Source organism: Callorhinus ursinus, unplaced genomic scaffold (assembly GCF_003265705.2).
Source record: "Callorhinus ursinus isolate GAN/ISIS: 27379988/994484 unplaced genomic scaffold, GSC_fseal_2.0 scaffold48, whole genome shotgun sequence".
In the NCBI taxonomy this organism is placed as follows: Eukaryota; Metazoa; Chordata; class Mammalia; order Carnivora; family Otariidae; genus Callorhinus; species Callorhinus ursinus.
Window position 1 is genome coordinate 7,705,442 of NW_027397110.1, and position 17,237 is coordinate 7,722,678.

Sequence of the window (17,237 nt, forward strand, 5' to 3'; positions counted from 1 at the left end):
TCATCAAAATTATCTACCTTGTGGTACACCAAATTCTTTCATGTGTGCTTTATTCTTGTTTTGCTTTAGTTTTTATAGACGCCATTGGCAGAGTAGATGGCCAGCCAAGTAGGTGATTCCCTATGGAGGAACTTTTATTGCAGATTCGTATTCTAGGAATAACATTTTATCCATTTATTCAAGAAATATTACCTATCATATCCAAGCACTATGCACAATTGCTGGGATTATCCAGTCTCTGTCTTCATATAGCTCATTGTGCAGTATGGGAGACAGACAAAAAACAACTTGGAATTTTACCACTGAGTTCTGATGAGAAATGTAAGTGTTCACAGTTGCTTCGGGAGCGTGGAGAGGCTGGGGCTGACTGTCTTCGTCTATGTGATCAGAAGGCAACCTATGAATTAGCGACATACGAAGAAGTAGGTAAAGGACCTTCTTGACAGAAGAAATAAATAGCATTTGCAAAGTAGAAACAGGATGATGCTTTGTACCTTGTACATTGAATTAGATCTAGACACTTCTCAACCTAGATCTTGGAGTTGAACACATGTTGGACTTGGGAAGGGGTGGAGCATCTTCGGGTCACTGAGAGCCTGCAACAAGGGAAAAGAGGTGTTTATGACCCTCAATTTTTGACAGTTTTGACTACAGTTACACTTGGATCTAAAGAAGAAAGATACATTCCTATAACTATGAATTTAAAATCTAATTTTACACATATTTTGAAAATTAGACATAACACAATCATTTAGTTCCACCTCTGTGAAGATAGGCCAGCAGGAGCGGTTCAGGCTTACTGAGAACTGCTGTTACTGTATAGACTTACACGTTATCTTGATCAATATGGAAATGTTTACTTGGTAAACAGTTTGGAGCCAAGTTGAGGCTAAAATCCTGAATACTTTCTCATGCATTTGTTAGTGTGTTAAAAATTAAAAAAGCAGGGTGCCTGGCTGGCTCAGTTGGTAGAGCAAGCAACTCTTGATATTGGGGTCATGAGTTCTAGTCCCATGTTGGGCGTAGAGATTACTAAAATAAATAAATAAATAAATAAATAAATAAATAAATAAATAAATAAATAAAAGCAGTGAAGACTTAAGGGGAATTTAAAAATTGAGGAAGTCTTTTGTTTTTTAATTTGCAAGTAGGTATGACATTTACAGATTTTTTTTCCTAACGCATTCATTCTCATTCTCTATTGTGAGATTTATTTAAATTACTTATTTACTGTATAGATGGGGAAATTGAGACACGTATCTGGCTTAGATCACATAGCAAAGGATTGGACGTCAGAAATAGGAATTCAGACCTCCTGATACTCTATCCAACAATCTTTCACTGGCTTGTACTGCTTGGAGATAACTGTATTTTCTATTTTGGTTTAAATTTTTTCTTTTAGCTTTTGTTTTTTCTTATAAAAATAATACATAGTCATCATAAAAATTTCAGAATATAGAAAAGAATGAAGAGAATAAAGTTATATTCCTATATATGTGTGTATACATACCTATATTCCCAATGTCTAGAAATCACTGCTAATATTTTAGTATATCTATTTTCAGACTTGTTTAAATATGTACATGTATATATATATATACACACAGATATGTTTAGATAGGGTTTTTTTTAAGATTTTTTTTTAAGATTTTATTTATTTGAGAGAAAGAGAGCATACATGAGCAGGGGGAGGAACAGAGGGAGAGAGATAAGTAGACTCCGTGCTGAGCACAGAGCCCGTTTGGGGCTCAATCCTACAACCCCAATATCACAACCCAAGCTGAAATCAAAGAGATGCTTAACCAACTGAGCCACTCATGTGTCCCTAGATAGGTTTTTTTGTTTTGTTTTTTTTTTAAATGAAATCACAGGTATATTATAGGTAGGGGGGTTTAAAAATAAAATCGAACAGCCAAATTCTGTAAAATTTCATCTCACATAATTTAATGTCAAATATCTGCATCATAATTTTAGTTCTTCCTAGAATTGTACTGTGTGTATGTATCCTTAGTCTCCTATTGATGGACTTTTAGGTTGTTTCCAATTTTTTGCTATTATAAACAATGTGACAAGATCCTTAATATATGCATCTTTTTGCCCTTTTCTGATTATTTTGTTAAGAAAAATGTTCAGGAATCCAGTTACTGGGTCAAAAGTTATGCCTACTGTGACATTATGTTATTAAATTAAAACTTCACCTATCCCTTTATGTTCATTGTCACTTTGGACTATGTAAACACTTTATTTCTCCCTTCACCTCTACTTTGCCAAGCTGCAGGAGAAATTCCATTCAGAGTATGACAGGGAAGAAGTACTGTATGCCACGGGGTGGGCTTTAGATGCTTTTGCTTTTAATTCTTCTATGAAATACAGAATTAAATGAGGTGTATCAAAAGTTCTAGAGGAGTTTAGAGCTGAAAATTAGATTTCTTCCAGCAGGTGGCTGAGATCACTTAAATATCACATACTAAAGTACAATAATAAAAGCTACCATTTATTGAGCATCTACTATATACCAGATGCCATAGTAGATGCTTTGCGTATATTATTTAATCCTACAAAGATTCCAAAGCCCATGTACTTTCGGGCAGAGGGAGAGGGAGAAGCAGATTCCCCACTGAGCAGGGAGCCTGACATGGGGCTCGATCCCAGGACCCTGGGTTCATGACCTGAGCTGAAGGCAGACGCTTAACTGGCTGAGCCACCCACGTGCCCCGAGCCCAAGTACTTTCTATAGTTCTCCCCTTCGACCTTTGCTTCTACGTCTGCATCCTAGTCCCTGTGCCTTTGTTAGATGGCAAATTCCAGAGGGCAGGGACTTGATGTTCATCATTTTGTGAATTACCATAAACATGGGGTTACATGGGGCGCCTGGGTGGCTCAGTCGTTAAGCGTCTGCCTTCGGCTCGGGTCATGGTCCCAGCGTCCTGGGATCGAGCCCCACATCGGGCTCCCTGCTCCACGGGGAGCCTGCTTCTCCCTCTCCCACTCCCCCTGCTTGTGTTCCTGCTCTCGCTGTGTCTCTCTCTGTCAAATAAATAAATAAAATCTTTAAAAAAACAAAACAAAACGTGGGGTTACATTGGGCTGGGGTCTCATAACATCACCCGGTGCTCATCTTAAGTGCCTTCCTTTATCCCCATCACCCATTTAGCGCATCCCCCACCCATCTCCCTCCAACAACCCTCAGTGTGTTCTGTATAGTTAAGAGTCTGTTTGGGCGCCTGCATGGCTCAGTCAGTTAAACAGCTGCCTTTGGCTCAGGTTATGATCCCAGAGTCCTGGGATCAAGTCCGTCATCGGGCTCCTGCTCAGCAGGGAGCCTGCTTCTCCCTCTGCCTGCGGCTACCCCTCCTCGTTTTCTCTCTCTCTCTGACAAATAAATAAATAAATAAAATCTTAAAAAAAAAAAAGGTCTGTTTTATGGTTTGCCTCCCTTCCCCCCCCATGTTCATCTGTTTTGTTTCTTAAATTCCCGATGAGTGAAATCATATGGTATTTGTCTTTCTCTGACTGACTTATTTCACTTAGCATAATACACTCTAGCTCCTCTGCTTTGTTGACTTTTTAATTTATAAATAACCTCCTATTTGATAGAAAATGGCTGGGCTTTCTTTTCATTTTGTAATTGCAGATACGGAAAAATCTTCAGGCCACCAGAGGGCCTTGCAGTCAACCTCCTATATCATCCTCATTGTAAATCACTGTTGTCAGAGATGCTTAGTGAAATTTGGTCTCAATTAAACCAAAAAAGAGCATTCTTAGACCCGCTTAGCAATCTATATAGGAACTGTGGCTTGAACTTGGTGGAGCTCTACCTGGAAACACCTTTTTTTTTTTTATCTATAAAAGCAAGGGATGGAATAGGAGGTATTTTGCTGGAATTATATTCTTTTACTTTTTCCTTCCCCCATGCATAAGCCTATGCTTTTAATTTTTCATCCATAATTTATAGTCTTCTCTTGGCCAGATAATAAAGCCAGTAGCTCTCAATATCAATAGAAATTGAAGTCAAAGAAACAAAGGGCAGTTTTTGGCCAGTAGCTTCCACCGCTTTCTAAGGTGTAACCAACTAGAGTTCTCATTGATCTGTGATATTAATTTATTTCACAAATATTTACAGAGTACATTCGTACCAGGCACCTGCTAAGCAATGGCCTACAGATATGATCATCGTCCTTATATATTGCTTTGTAGTTTGTAAAAACAATCTGGCATCGATTGTCTTACTTGGTACTCACTTCATCTGTCTGAGATGAATTAGGCAGATGATATCTCTATTTTCTAAGGGTGGAGACAGGTTCAGAATGGTTAGATGACTCACAGATACACAACCAGTGACAGAGTGGGATGTGAACAGAAAGAGGTCTTCTGACTCCAAATCCCACCCTTTCCCACAGCACCATGCTGTCTTCCTGGAAGAAGTGAGCCTGTTATTCTCCAGGGAGGACTTGAGGGGTATAATATGCCAAAGGACTCAAGGTTGAAAATGGATATGTTTTAGCTACTTGATGGTTTTGATTGTTTAGTAAAATAAGCTACTTAGAAAATAAGTTCAAAAGCTTTCCAGTACTGTTTCTCTTCTTTCCAAAAATGGAAGGGTAGTTTCAGTATGCAGGCAATGGGGAAAAAGGGGGATTTTTTTTTTTTTACTACTTGATTGACATATTTGTTGAGAATTTAACTCTTTCAAGTCTCTGAGTACCCGCATCTTTCCCTGAGGTATGGTTTATGCAGTAATGCCCATGTTAAAAAAAAAAAACAGGCCCATCATTTGAATATCAAGCTGGGGTAGGGCTGTCCCTCACACAAAGTGCCTTTTATTTCTTTAGTCGTTTTTGGAGCATAATACCCTGCGTAGAGCTCTCTCCAGTACCTTCTGCACTAAGTTGTATTTCTCTCTTTACTTACCTACCTCCCTCAATAGATTAAGAGCTCCGAATCCTCATCACCATCCCAGGCTTTATGAGTACTCTGTGACTATGAATTTATATATTGAGGGAGATGGGGCATAGTATTGAACTTGGGTTTTTCTAAACCAGAGTACCTAGAGTTGCAATCCCTATGATAATATATATTCTGACGAAAAAGTAAGACATAGGTTCTCTAATATTTAAGTACCTTAGCAATTCACCATATTAAATACAATATGGTACATGCACGCTTACCTTAGTCTGAACTGAATAAAGTATGGGATGTGTCTAGGCAGAAGGGAGCTGAGAAGTAAATTCATAAGCTTAAGAGCAGAAAAAATTCAAGGTAATTAAAGCAAGAATGCCAACATTATCCTTATCACATTATGTTATTTGTTCGTCTAGTGCTCCTGTTCATGGAGTGCAGGTTTCATTCTTGTGTCTCCAGTACCTAACAGTGAGACTTAATAATGGTGCTTAAGAAGTATTGTTGCTTATACCAAGGATACTCTGTTAATTGAGAAGTCAACAAATAATTTTTGAGCATCTGCCATGTGCCAGCCACATTGCTAAGCAGCAGGAATACACTGGGAAGAAGACAGATGATGTCCCTACTCTTGTGGGACTTGAATTGCAATGGAGAGAGACAGACAAGCATATAAACCAGTAAGGTGATTTTTGGTACAGATAAGTGCTGTAAAGGGCATAATGCAGGGAGCATATTCATCTAACATACTTTAACAGATATTTTAGTTACCAGCATCCATGTAAGAGAGAGAGAGTATTCATACAAAGTGGGCACAATTTTTTGTATATTGATCTCATCCCTCGCCACCTTGCTGAACTTACTAACAGTTTTTTAGTGGATTCCTATATACAAGAGTGTGTCATCTGAACATATAGGACTTTTCAGTTTTTCCTTTCCAATCTGAATGCCTTTTATTTATTTTTCTTGCCTAATTGCTCAGCCAGAACTTCCAGTACAATGTCAAGTAGATATGGTGAAAGCAGACATCCTTGTCTTATTCCTGATATTGGACAGAAAGCATTCAGCCTTTCACCACTGAGAATGATGTTAGCTGTGGGTTTTTTGTAGATACCTTCCATTGTTTCTTTGCTTGTAATCAGTCCGTTAACCTTGGCCTGAGCACTCAGCACTTTTAGCCATTCTCAGCAACATGTGATAATACGCTAATACAGTATTTCTATCATCATTTGCAATGCTAATTCTTTATGCACTAAACTGTTTTCATTTATTGCTTTGTTTTGTCTTAACCATTTGTATAGAAATCTTTCTAAAGTGGTAAATATTCCTGGCCACTTTAAGTGTAATAGAATACATATGATACATACATATTATATGTTTATAATAAATATTATATACATTTAATATATCATATATTATACAATAAATACATATAATTCAACTGTTGCTTTAAAACTTGGACATAATTGTGATGTGTTACCATGCTAGCTAGTAAGGTGGGGCTGCCTTTGGGAGATTATTGGATAGTTTGTCCCTTCAAAGAGTCCTTCCAAACTGCTGTATGTTTTCAGTATCTGTCTGCTTTTTACAATACAGATTGTCCTGTCCCTCGTTGTTAATTGGCATTTTTTCTGACCTTAATGTGCCTGCCTCTGAGAACATTCTCTTCTAATAGGCGATTTCTAATCTCCTGAGGACCAGGCTGCCAGAGAACCAAATATTTAGAAGATTTTGTAAAATAAGGGTAAATAAACTGAGGACTAAATTCTCCTGTGAATTAAGTGCATGAACTTTCCAATTCCTTGTTTGGTTAAATGCCTTTCATTTCCTAGGTGCTCAGTTCTGTTCTGAATGAATCACTACTGGGTGCGAGGTATTACTATATCATAAAAAAAATTCTTTTTTAGAGGCTTGTACTAGTTCTCCCCACCTCATCCCCATTCCTAGTCAGTTTTCATGAGTTGGACTCCCCCTATTTCTCTTACTCCTCCAGTACATGAATGTTCATAGCAACCTTATTCATAATCACCATAAAATCAAAACAACCTAATGTCAAATAAATAATTGTCATATTAATTTGAACAATAGAATATTTTGTAGCAATGAAAGCAAACAAATTAGAGCTATACTCAGCAGCATGGGTGAATCACACAATGTTGTATAAAAGAGACCAGACATAAAATTTTACTTAATATATGATTACATTTATATAAATCTCAAAAACAGTGTTAGAAGTCAAGAGAGCTGTTACCTTCAGGGAGAAAGAAAGGGGCAGTAAGACATGACTAAAATAAGGCAGAAAGGTAGAAAGTGAAAAGGTGAAAATAGATACACCAAGCAAACACTAAACCAACGGAAAGCTGGTTGATGTTAAAGGAAAAAGCATTTTGCAGGTTAGGAAAGGTCACGAGGTAGTGGTAAAATAGATAAATCACCAGGAAGAGGTCAAAGTCCTAAACCTAGATGCACCTAATAACATAGACTCTAATGCATAAGATGGTCAGAATTACAAAAAGAAACTGACAGATCCCACAAGCACATGGAGATCTTAACATATCTCCATTCTGAAAATTAGGTAGGGTAAGACTTTCTGAGCCATATCTGATAATTATTCACCCCCAAATTAGAAAATACATTTTCAAGCACACTTAGAACACAACAGTTCACTATCACATATTGAGCTGAAATCTGTCTCACTGAGGTTTTTATCTTCTGGTCCTAGTTCTGTCCATTGGAACCATAAAGACATGTTACTCTTTCAGAGACAACCCTTCTAATTTTTAAAGACAGCTGCCATGTGTCCGGTGAGTCACATATCTGGTTTGATCAAACAGGGGTGATTGAAGAATGACCACCTCATCCGGGTGGATGGTGGTGCCATTTATTGGAATAGAAAGCATTGGTGAGCCTGGCAGAACAGGCAACAGAGATCTCCCCTTGGATGTCTAGTGGTCTTCTATAGCTTTACCTGTCCAAAATTGGTCTCTATTCTTACATAAAAATCTGCTCTCCCAGTGTTCCTTACCTCCACGAGCAGCATCACCATTCACTCAACTGTTCAGGCCAAAAATCTTGGAATCATTCTTTCTCCTCCTTGCTCCACTATAACAAATCCTTCCAGAATATATTGCTGTCCTACCATTTCTCCCCTTTATCTCTACCACTGAGTCCAAGTCTCTATTGCTCTCGTCTGGACCACAACAATAGCTTCTTCTTTTTTCTTCATCCAACAAGAAGCCATAACTTTATTAATGATAGAAACAGTACAAATTTCAAACCAAGCTGCAGTTATTCTTTGAAACACCGAAAAAAAGTCCTCATTTTCATATGGTTACTTTGTTAATTCCATAATCGCATTTACAATATCATTACTGTTGTTCTTCAGGGCTTGGACTGCCTTTGCTCTTGACACATTGGCTTGTGACATGACCAATTCTTTGTCCTTAACCTCTACATCAGTTTCATCAACCTCTTCCTCTTCACTCTCCTCTTGCACAGCTGGAGTCTGTGTGTTTTCTTGAATGTTTGAGACGGCTTCACCTTGAACTTTGAATTTCTCAGCAGCTGCTAGTTGTGCTTGCTGAGATAAATCCTCGATCTTGGCTCCCCCAAAAACTATGTAGGTATCTGAAGCTGGGCTCTTGTAGACATCTGGTTTTGTGATGACAAAGAAGATATTCTTAGATTTCCGGATAGTGACTCCTGTAACCCCTGTAACCTGTTGAAGACCCAGTTTGGACATAGCCTTCCCTGCCTTCTTTTCACTCCAGCTCTGTTTTGCTTTACTGACTGGTTCTTCATCAATTTCAGCGGCTGTGGTCAGCTGGGCTTGTTGTGTGGTTGCCTGTGTGGAATCCTGTTCCTCAAGCTCTGGTACTGATTCATCACTGTCAGATTCTGTTCCAGACCCTGTGTCTCAGCCTGGGGCTGTGGCAACTCCTGCTCTGTAGCAGGGATGGTTTCTGTGGCTTCACCAGGCATTTTGTGCGGGGAGCACGGAACCAAGATGGCCGCAGAAAGAGAGTGAGGGAGAGCATGACCCATGCCTGTTGCAGAAGGAAGCCTGGTGGGGGTGCCTGGTGGCTCAGTTGTTGGTGAGGGCGCCTGGGTGGTTCAGTCGTTTAGCATCTGCCTTTGGCTTGGGTCATGATTCCAGAGTCCTGGGATCGAGCCCCACATCAGGCTCTCTGCTAAGCGGGGAGCCTGCTGCTCCCCCTGCTTGTGTTCCCTCTCTCACTGTCTCTCTCTCTGTGTGTCAATTAAGGAAATAAAATCTTAAAAAAAAAGAAGAAGAAGAAGAAGGAAGCCTGGGGGAGGGGGCATCTTCTTCTTCTTTTTTTTTTTAATTTGAGAGAGAGAGCGTGCGTGTGCATGTGAGCAAGGCGGGGGGTGCATAGGGAGAGGGATCGAATCTCAAGCAGACTGCCCACTGAGTGTGGAACCTGATCTCACAAGCCTGAGAGCATGACCTGAGTCAAAACCAAGAGTCTGACTCCCAACCGACTGAGCCACCCAGGCACCCCACGACCATAAAATAGCTTCTTTACTGATCCCCCTGCTTCTACGGTAACCCCCCACACACATTTTCTTCTCCATATTGGAACCAGAAAGATCCTTTTATATGTAAGATGGACTCTGTTTTTCCTCTTTCTCTCATCCCTACAATGACTTCCAACAAACTTAGAATAGAGTGCAGTCCTTTGCATGTCCCCCAAGGCCCTTTATGATCTCACCCCTGGCTACCTCTCTAACTTCATTCGTTCACCAGACTCAAGCAACTTACTGACTTGGGGTCTTTGCACTTGCCATTCCTTCTGTCACTTTCTTACTTTGTCACTTCACTCAGTACTGTTCAGGTCATCTTCAGAGGCTTTCCTGACTACTCTATCTAAAATCACACCATTGGGGCACCTGGGTGGCTCAGTTGGTTGAGCCTCTGACTCTTGATTTTGGCTCAGGTGGTGATCTCAGGGTTCTGGGATCGAGACCTGTGTTGGGCTCCCCGCTCAGCAGGGTGTCTACTTATTTCCCTCTCCCCTGTCCCTCTCTCTCTGCCCCTCCCCACACACACATATGCTCTCTCTCTCTGAAATAAATAACTAAATCTTTTTAAAAAATAAAATAGCACCAACCACTTTTTATTCCCTTAGCTTGCTTTATTTTTCTGCATAGCACTTATCACCACTTAATATTTTATTATTTATTTGTTTGTTTATCTGGTCATGGTCTATTTCCTCTAGTTTTAGCCTCTTGAGGGCAAGACTTTGTTTAGTTCACCACTATATCTATAGTGCCTAAAACAGTTCCTGGCTCATAGAAACCGCTTTATAGATATTTAAGTGACTGGGTATTATTTCACTATTTAAAGCCTGGAGCAAGGTTTCTCAGAAGTGGTACTGTTGACATGTTGGGGAGACTGTCCAGTGCATTGTAGGGTGTTTAGCAGTACCTCTAGCTTCTACACGCTACATGTCAGTAATACCCACCCTTAGTGGCCATCAAACATGTACCCATGTGTTGCCAAATGCCCCTGAAATGTACAAACCAACCAATTGGGAACCACTGGCCTAGAGCAAGTCAATCTAAACCAGATTCACCTGGAAAGCTTAAAGAAAAAGCAAATCCCAAGGCTTACCAGAGGCCAGTAGATTCAGAATCTCATAGGCTTAGGTTGAAGTTGGCTAGTCAACAGGTACAAGGGAATTGCTGGCTTGATTATCATCTAGTCCCTTCCTGCCTCTCTAAGCATTGCTTCTTTATGTCAACTAACCCTCCAACTACACCGTGCTACCCATGACTACATTTCTCTGCATGTGTTTTCCTCTCCGAAGCACAGATTGCTCAGTTGCTTACTAAGAGCATTTCCTCTTTCAACATTAGCAATAGAACTCTTGTATTGTTGAATCATGACCATGCACCCAGTTAAATAACACGTTTCCTGACCTTCCTTACCAATGATAGCACCCTCCCCTCTTCTCCATCCTCCTCTTTCCTCTTCTCCCTTCTCTTTATTGGCAGAAGTTATACATGAATATGTTCTGGCTGTACAGGCTTCAAATAATACAAATGTATGCCTTTCACCTGCCTTCCACCCAAAAATAACTCCCATCAACAGGTTACTATATGACCCAACAATTCCCTTCTATGAATTTAAATCTACTTATTTTCTCCATAGTCATCCAATGGTTTTGATTCCTTATTTCTCAAATAATGTTCATCTAGCCTTTTTATTGAGGAATTTCAAGGCACATTTAAAAAAAATATCCCTTTCTGAGGAAAAGAAATCCTGACATTTTAAGTTAGAAGAGACTTCTGGAAGGCACTGCCCTTTTAACTTCAATCAGGACTCACCTGACATTGAGTCCTTGTTTCCCAAAGAGTGATAAAAATCTGCTTTTCTCCCCTTGTCCGTGAGTAGCCAGGTCATCTGGATTTTGTCATCTTCGGAGAGGAAGCACCTCACCCTCCTTAGGATAGAGGCACCTGCCGGCTATATATTCAGGTGTGTCATGTAATTTCTAGTCCAAAATATTTATGAACTAAAGAGCCTTACTGTATTCAAGGCACTCTGGAGACACCACAGAATGTGTGAAGCAACACAAAACAATCCCAGCCCCCAAGAAGCTTACAGCTATTGTGGAAGACAACCAGCAACACAAGATTGTTTACTTTCATGTACTTTAAAGTTAGGATCTACAAATCTTCCTGTATTGCCATTTCTTCATGCAGCTGAATTGTAAGCTCCAGGAGAACAGAGACTGTACCTTGTGTTTCGTTGCATGTTCCAACACAGAAGCTCTCCATTTGGATTAAGATGATACTGAGTTGTACGGAAGATAACGTTCCTGCGTGTAAGCTTGTTTCTCCGATGAACAGTTGAGCTTATCTGAAAAAGAGATAGAGCACACTCTGGTTTCTCTTCAGATCGCATAAATCTTTCGCCTGAAAAAGAGATAGAGCATCATCAGTTGCCAGAGATTTGATGGGAGGACTTTTGTGCACTACCAAGGAGGTGTTACTAACAGAACAGAACGGGACAAGTTGCAGAGCCTAGGTATGTTCCTCTTCCCTTCCCTCTGGCTGCAGCCAAATAGGCAGGAAGGTGACAAGGAATACTTAGATTCAGCTGTGAGGGTCAGAGATGTGCCCTCTTGGTGCCTCTAAAACCACCTTGTCTCAGCATGTGTAACCAAGCAGCAGAAAAGAAGACTGGGTTCTCTGGCTCAGGTGGGGTTGAGGTGACACCTGGCAACACCCCCCAGTGTAGTACCTGTGTGGTCCACTGAATGACAAGCAGGGTTGTGTGCAACCTCCGCATCCCCTTATTATGCTTTCTTCCCAGGCTAGCCCACCATCTAATGCCAAGTTCAAGAACGAATCCTGTCATGGCAACCTGAACTTTGAAACTGTTTCTTTTCTTTTCTTTTCTTTTCTTTTAAGATTTTATTTATTTGTCAGAGAAAGAGAGAGAGAGCACAAGCAGGGGGAGTGGCAGGCAGAGGGAGAAGCAGGCTCCCTGTTGAGCAAGGAGCCCGATGCGGGACTTGATCCCAAGACCCTGGGATCATGACCTGAGCCAAAAGCAGATACTTAACCGACTGAGCCACCCAGGTGTCCCTGAAACTGTTTCTAGTCAACACTCCTTACTCCCAGGCGAGTTTTACCTATATTACTCCCAATTGTGACATGAATTAAAATGTTATACCTTCATTATACAGGTTTCCTCACTGAAGAAAACTTCGGCCAATTAGATCAATGGATGGAGTAAAAAAAACAAAACAAAACAAAACAAAAAACCACCCAGGCTTCTACCTCCCTCACAAAACAACTGATGTTCATATTTAGTCTATTTCTCATTTGTCTTCATATCTGTGTGTGTGTGTGTGTGTGTGTAAAACTAAGATTGAGATGTATATGAGTACAGTTTTAAATCAGAGTGTAATGGGCAGTTTTGCATCCTATGTTTGCTACTCCACATCAGGTTATTCCTGTTTCCCATGTTATGATATGGGTCAGTAAGCATAATTTTTAATGGTCCACCGCATTGTTAATGTAGCCCAGTGGGTGCTGGGGATCTCCACATCTCACAAATTAAGAACCAGTGACTGGGTGGGGAGAAAACCCAGAAGTTTTCTGTCCAAACTTCTCCCCTCAGGAAGAAGACTCAAATACATCTCAGACTCCGTCTTATGGTTAAGACCTGGACTGGCCCTGGGGACGGCTCAGGCTCCAATCTCAGCTCCACCGCAGACTGGCTCTGTGACCTCAGGCAAGCTTCTTCACCTTAGTTTTCCCATCCACATAGTCAAGATGGTATCAGGTCCTTCGTTCTAGGGCTTTAGGGAGGATTAAATGAGTTAATATATGTAAAGGGCCGAGAACAGTGCCTGGTATATGCTAAGTGTTATGTATTGTTGGCTATTTTTCTTAGCTATGGCCAGAGGTCCTACAGAGAAGTTAGGGGACTGTGATATTTTTGTTTTGTATGCCTCTGCTCTGATTAAACAGTTTTTATGCCTTTAGATGGTCCTTTATTTTACTCAGGAACAAATGTGTTCTTTCAGTGTGAATATTATAATTTAATTCAGAAGGAAAGGAAATAGATTCATGGAAGAAAATCCTTTCACAAACCTCGCTATGATTAATTTTTTCCTTCAAAAGTGCCAGAAGACTGATTCCTCTTGATAAATCCGCCACAGGGCTCTGAGACGCCAATTTGTAAAAGCCTCTCATGTGGCCTTCTCTGTGAGTTCTGTGATCACGTCCATGATATAGAAAATCATTTCATCGAAGTTGTTTCTCCAAGGATTCAGATAGGAAAGGAAGTTATTTTTTGAATCATCCCTGAATGCAGGAGCAAGCTCGCTGGATGGAGGGTGAGGAGTTTCCTCAATCCCTGCACTAATCCTCTGGGTGGTGTTGGGCAAACTACATAACATCTTTGAAGCTTGGGTTTAAAGGGACATCTGCTGTGAATGGGAGTGGGTGTTGAACTTAACAGCCCCAGAGGAATGTTACAGGATTACGTTAAATTCAATCGCGCAAGAAAGTGTTGTATGGGACACCTGTGTGGTTCAGTTGGTTAAGCATCTGCCTTTGGCTCAGGTCAGGATCCCAGAGTCCTGGGATTGAGTCCTGCATCGGGCTCCCTGCTCGGTGGGGAGCCTCCTTCTCCTTCTCCCTCTGCCACTCCCCCTGTTTGTGCTCTCTGGCTTTCTCTCTCTGTCAAATAAATAAATAAAATCTTATTTAAAAATGTTGTAGAAATTAAAGGCATTGTATAGGTATGTCATTCTTGTTTATTAGATGGAGTACCATAAACTTGCTCTGATTCCCCATCTGAAAGGGGTTTGGCTTTTTTTTTTTTTATTCCCCCAACGTGTCTCCTGCATGTGCCTTCCAGAAGCATGCCACGTCCAACAGCCGAAGATGTTTCACAATGAACAAATAATTATAGGGTCTAGCGTTTTGTTTCCCCTCGGCTCTCATAATGGACTAGCCTGTTTATTTCCATCTGAGGGAAGCAGACCCATTATTTTTACTGTATCTTGTTCTGTCACGTGCACACTATTGAGTGTCACTTCATTAATTATAAGTTCCAAGAGAAAATATCTCTATTGAGGTGGAGATCTACAGCTCATATGAGCAGCACGGCCTTTTTAGGGAGCCTACCGCACGGTGTGCTGCGCTCCCTAAGAGGCAGGCTTGTAGCTATAGTAACTGAAATCTCCTCTAGGCCCGGGGCGTGGAGAAGGCAGGGGCAGTGCTGACTGTTGGTTACTCTCTTCTTCACTGTGGCTCCGAATCCCCTGGGACGTTGGTGAGATTATTGAGAGCTGGTTCCCCTGCTCCCCAACAGTGTCTTTTGTCCTTTTAAGGCATTAGATGTAAAACTAAAGAAGACAGCATGGAGAGAGCCACATGTTTTAATTATTTAAGTTTATTTTTTGGGGACGCCTGGGTGGCTCAGTCAGTTGAACGTCTGACTCTTGGTCTCAGCTCAGGTCTTGATCTCAGGGTCATGAGTTCAAGCTCCACATTGGGCTCCATGCTGGATGTGGAGCCTACTTTAAAAAAAAAAAAGTTTCTTTTTTTTAGTAATCTCTATACCCAACGTGGGGCTCAAACCCACGACCCCAAGATCAAGAGTCACATGCTGTTCTGACTGAGCCAGCCAGGAGCCCCCCCTCCCCCGGCTTTTTTTTTTTTTTTTAAAGTGTGTTGAGTGTGAACACATTTAACATCCACCTTTGCAAAAAATGTTTTCAGGTTCTGTTTCTTACTGGTATTATGTTTGCACCAACAGAAGAACATACACTTTGTTTTTCACGGTTAAGAGGGAGTAGCTGTGGGGAATGGTCTCCCTCCCTCTCTCTCTCTCTCTCAATCTCGGTCCTCTTTGTGGACTGCAAGGACTTGCCAAAAGTCTGGCAGGGGTTAGAAGTGAACCCACACTATGACCAAATCTGAATTTGAACCCAATGTCCTTTGATCAGCACTTATTAGGTATCCTAACTACATGCCAGTCATATTCCCAGCTAAGTGCTGGGAATACAGAAATAAATGACCTCTGTCTGTGCACTAGTGATTCAGTGAGGGAGACAGACATGGAGCAAATGACTAAGAAAGGGTTGGTCAGAGATGTGCTAGAACGCTGTGGGAACATACAGCCAGGGTCTAGCTGGCCAGGCATGTACTCCACGCCCCTTCTTTCCCACCAGATGGCCCCCTGCAGGAGACGCCTTTCCAAAACTTTGCCACTTGATAACGCTCATCTGACCTTCCAAATTCAGTTCAAAGGTCACCTTCTCTAGAGAACTTTCTTGATATTCTGCCCACCCCCAAACCTGTTTCCTTAGAACCCCCTATTAAACTGTTGGTTTGCAAGACACCTGGGTGGCTCAGTTAGGTAAGCATCTGCCTTTGGCTCAGGTCATGATCCCGGTGTCCTGGGATCGAGCCCTGCTTGGGGCTCTTTGCCTCAGTGGGGAGTCTGCTTCTCCCTCTCCCTCTATGCTCTCTCTCAAATAAATAAATGAAATCTTTAAAAAAAAAATAGTTGCTTTGCTTGCCCAGTTCCATATTTTTGACTACATACTATATATTTAGCAATATGCTTAACACAGAATTAATTTGGCCCTTTTGAGGATTGGCTCGTTTGAGCCACCAACCAAACTCACAAGACAATAATATATTAACCAGAGAGTCATTTTCCTCATTTCCTGGGAGCATGGGGGATTCAAGGGGGAGAGCAGAGGAGAAGACTACATATTTCCAAGGCCCCTCATCTGGGCTCCTGCGGTCCAATGCACACCTCCGTTCAGTGGCAGGAGCCTGTGGGAGCCTTCTCGCAGCTGGACTGGGAGATCCTGAAAGACAAGCACAGGGTCTTCATGAGGTTGGAAAGAAGAGGACAAAGATTCTACCTGAAGGCTGTATCGGTGTAGTGGTTAATCTTACGTCAACATGGCTAGGCAAGGGTGCCAGCTGTTTGGTCAGATACCAGTCGAGATGTTGCTGTGAAGATATTTTTCTTAAATGTGCTTAGCATTTCAGTCATTAGACTTTGAATAAAGCAGATGACCCTCATCCAGTCAGTTGAAAGCCTTAAGAGCAAAGACTGAGGTCCCCAGAGGATGAAGGAATTCTGCCTCCAGACTGTCTTAGGACTCAAGATGCAACATTAACTCCGGTCAGAATTTCCAGTCTGCCGACCCTACCCGTAGATCTCCAACTTGCCAACCCCCATAATTGCATGAACCAATTGCTATTGGTTCTGTTTCTCTGGATTGGTACCACATGGGGATTTGTACCACAAGACCACAAGAATTAGTGCTCTTAAAGTTTTGGACTTTTAGTCAAAGCCATCAAATCTTAAATTTTTAGACTTGGAAGTACTCTAAAACGTTATCAAAATTAAAATTACAGCTTCACGTTAGGGGCTCCTGGCTGGCTCAGTCAGTGGAGTATGTGACTCTTGATCTTGGGGTCGTGAGTTCAAGCCCCACGTTGGGCCTAGAGTTTGCTTTTTAAAAAAATTACAGGGGTGCCTGGGTGGCTCAGTGGATTAAGCGTCCAACTCTGGATTTCGGCTCAGGTCATGATCTCAGGGTCATGAGAGGGAGCCCCATGCAGGGCTCCACGCTGGGCATGGAGTCTGCTTAAGATTCTCTCTCCTTCTCCCTCTGCCCCTCCCTCTACCCTCCCTTTCTCTCTCTCTCCCTCTCTAAATTAATTAGTTAATTAAAATTTTTAAAATTGCAGCTTCATTTTATCGAGAAAACTAAGGCTCAGAGAGGTCAAGTTTCCTATCGAAGGTACCCAGCAGGAAAGTAATT

General features: G+C 41.4%; 1 long non-coding RNA gene and 1 pseudogene across 1 annotated transcript; both read right to left on the minus strand.

Annotated features, from left to right (window-relative positions):
* Nucleotides 1–264: 264 nt before the first annotated feature.
* LOC112831447 (uncharacterized) lies at nt 265–10,694 on the minus strand. The gene is made up of 3 exons (XR_003210144.2): nt 10,535–10,694; nt 495–596; nt 265–397 (listed from the first exon to the last, which is right to left on the minus strand). It is a non-coding gene; the product is annotated as an uncharacterized lncRNA (long non-coding RNA).
* LOC112831322 (nascent polypeptide-associated complex subunit alpha pseudogene) lies at nt 8,025–8,880 on the minus strand (annotated as a pseudogene).
* Nucleotides 10,695–17,237: the final 6,543 nt, after the last annotated feature.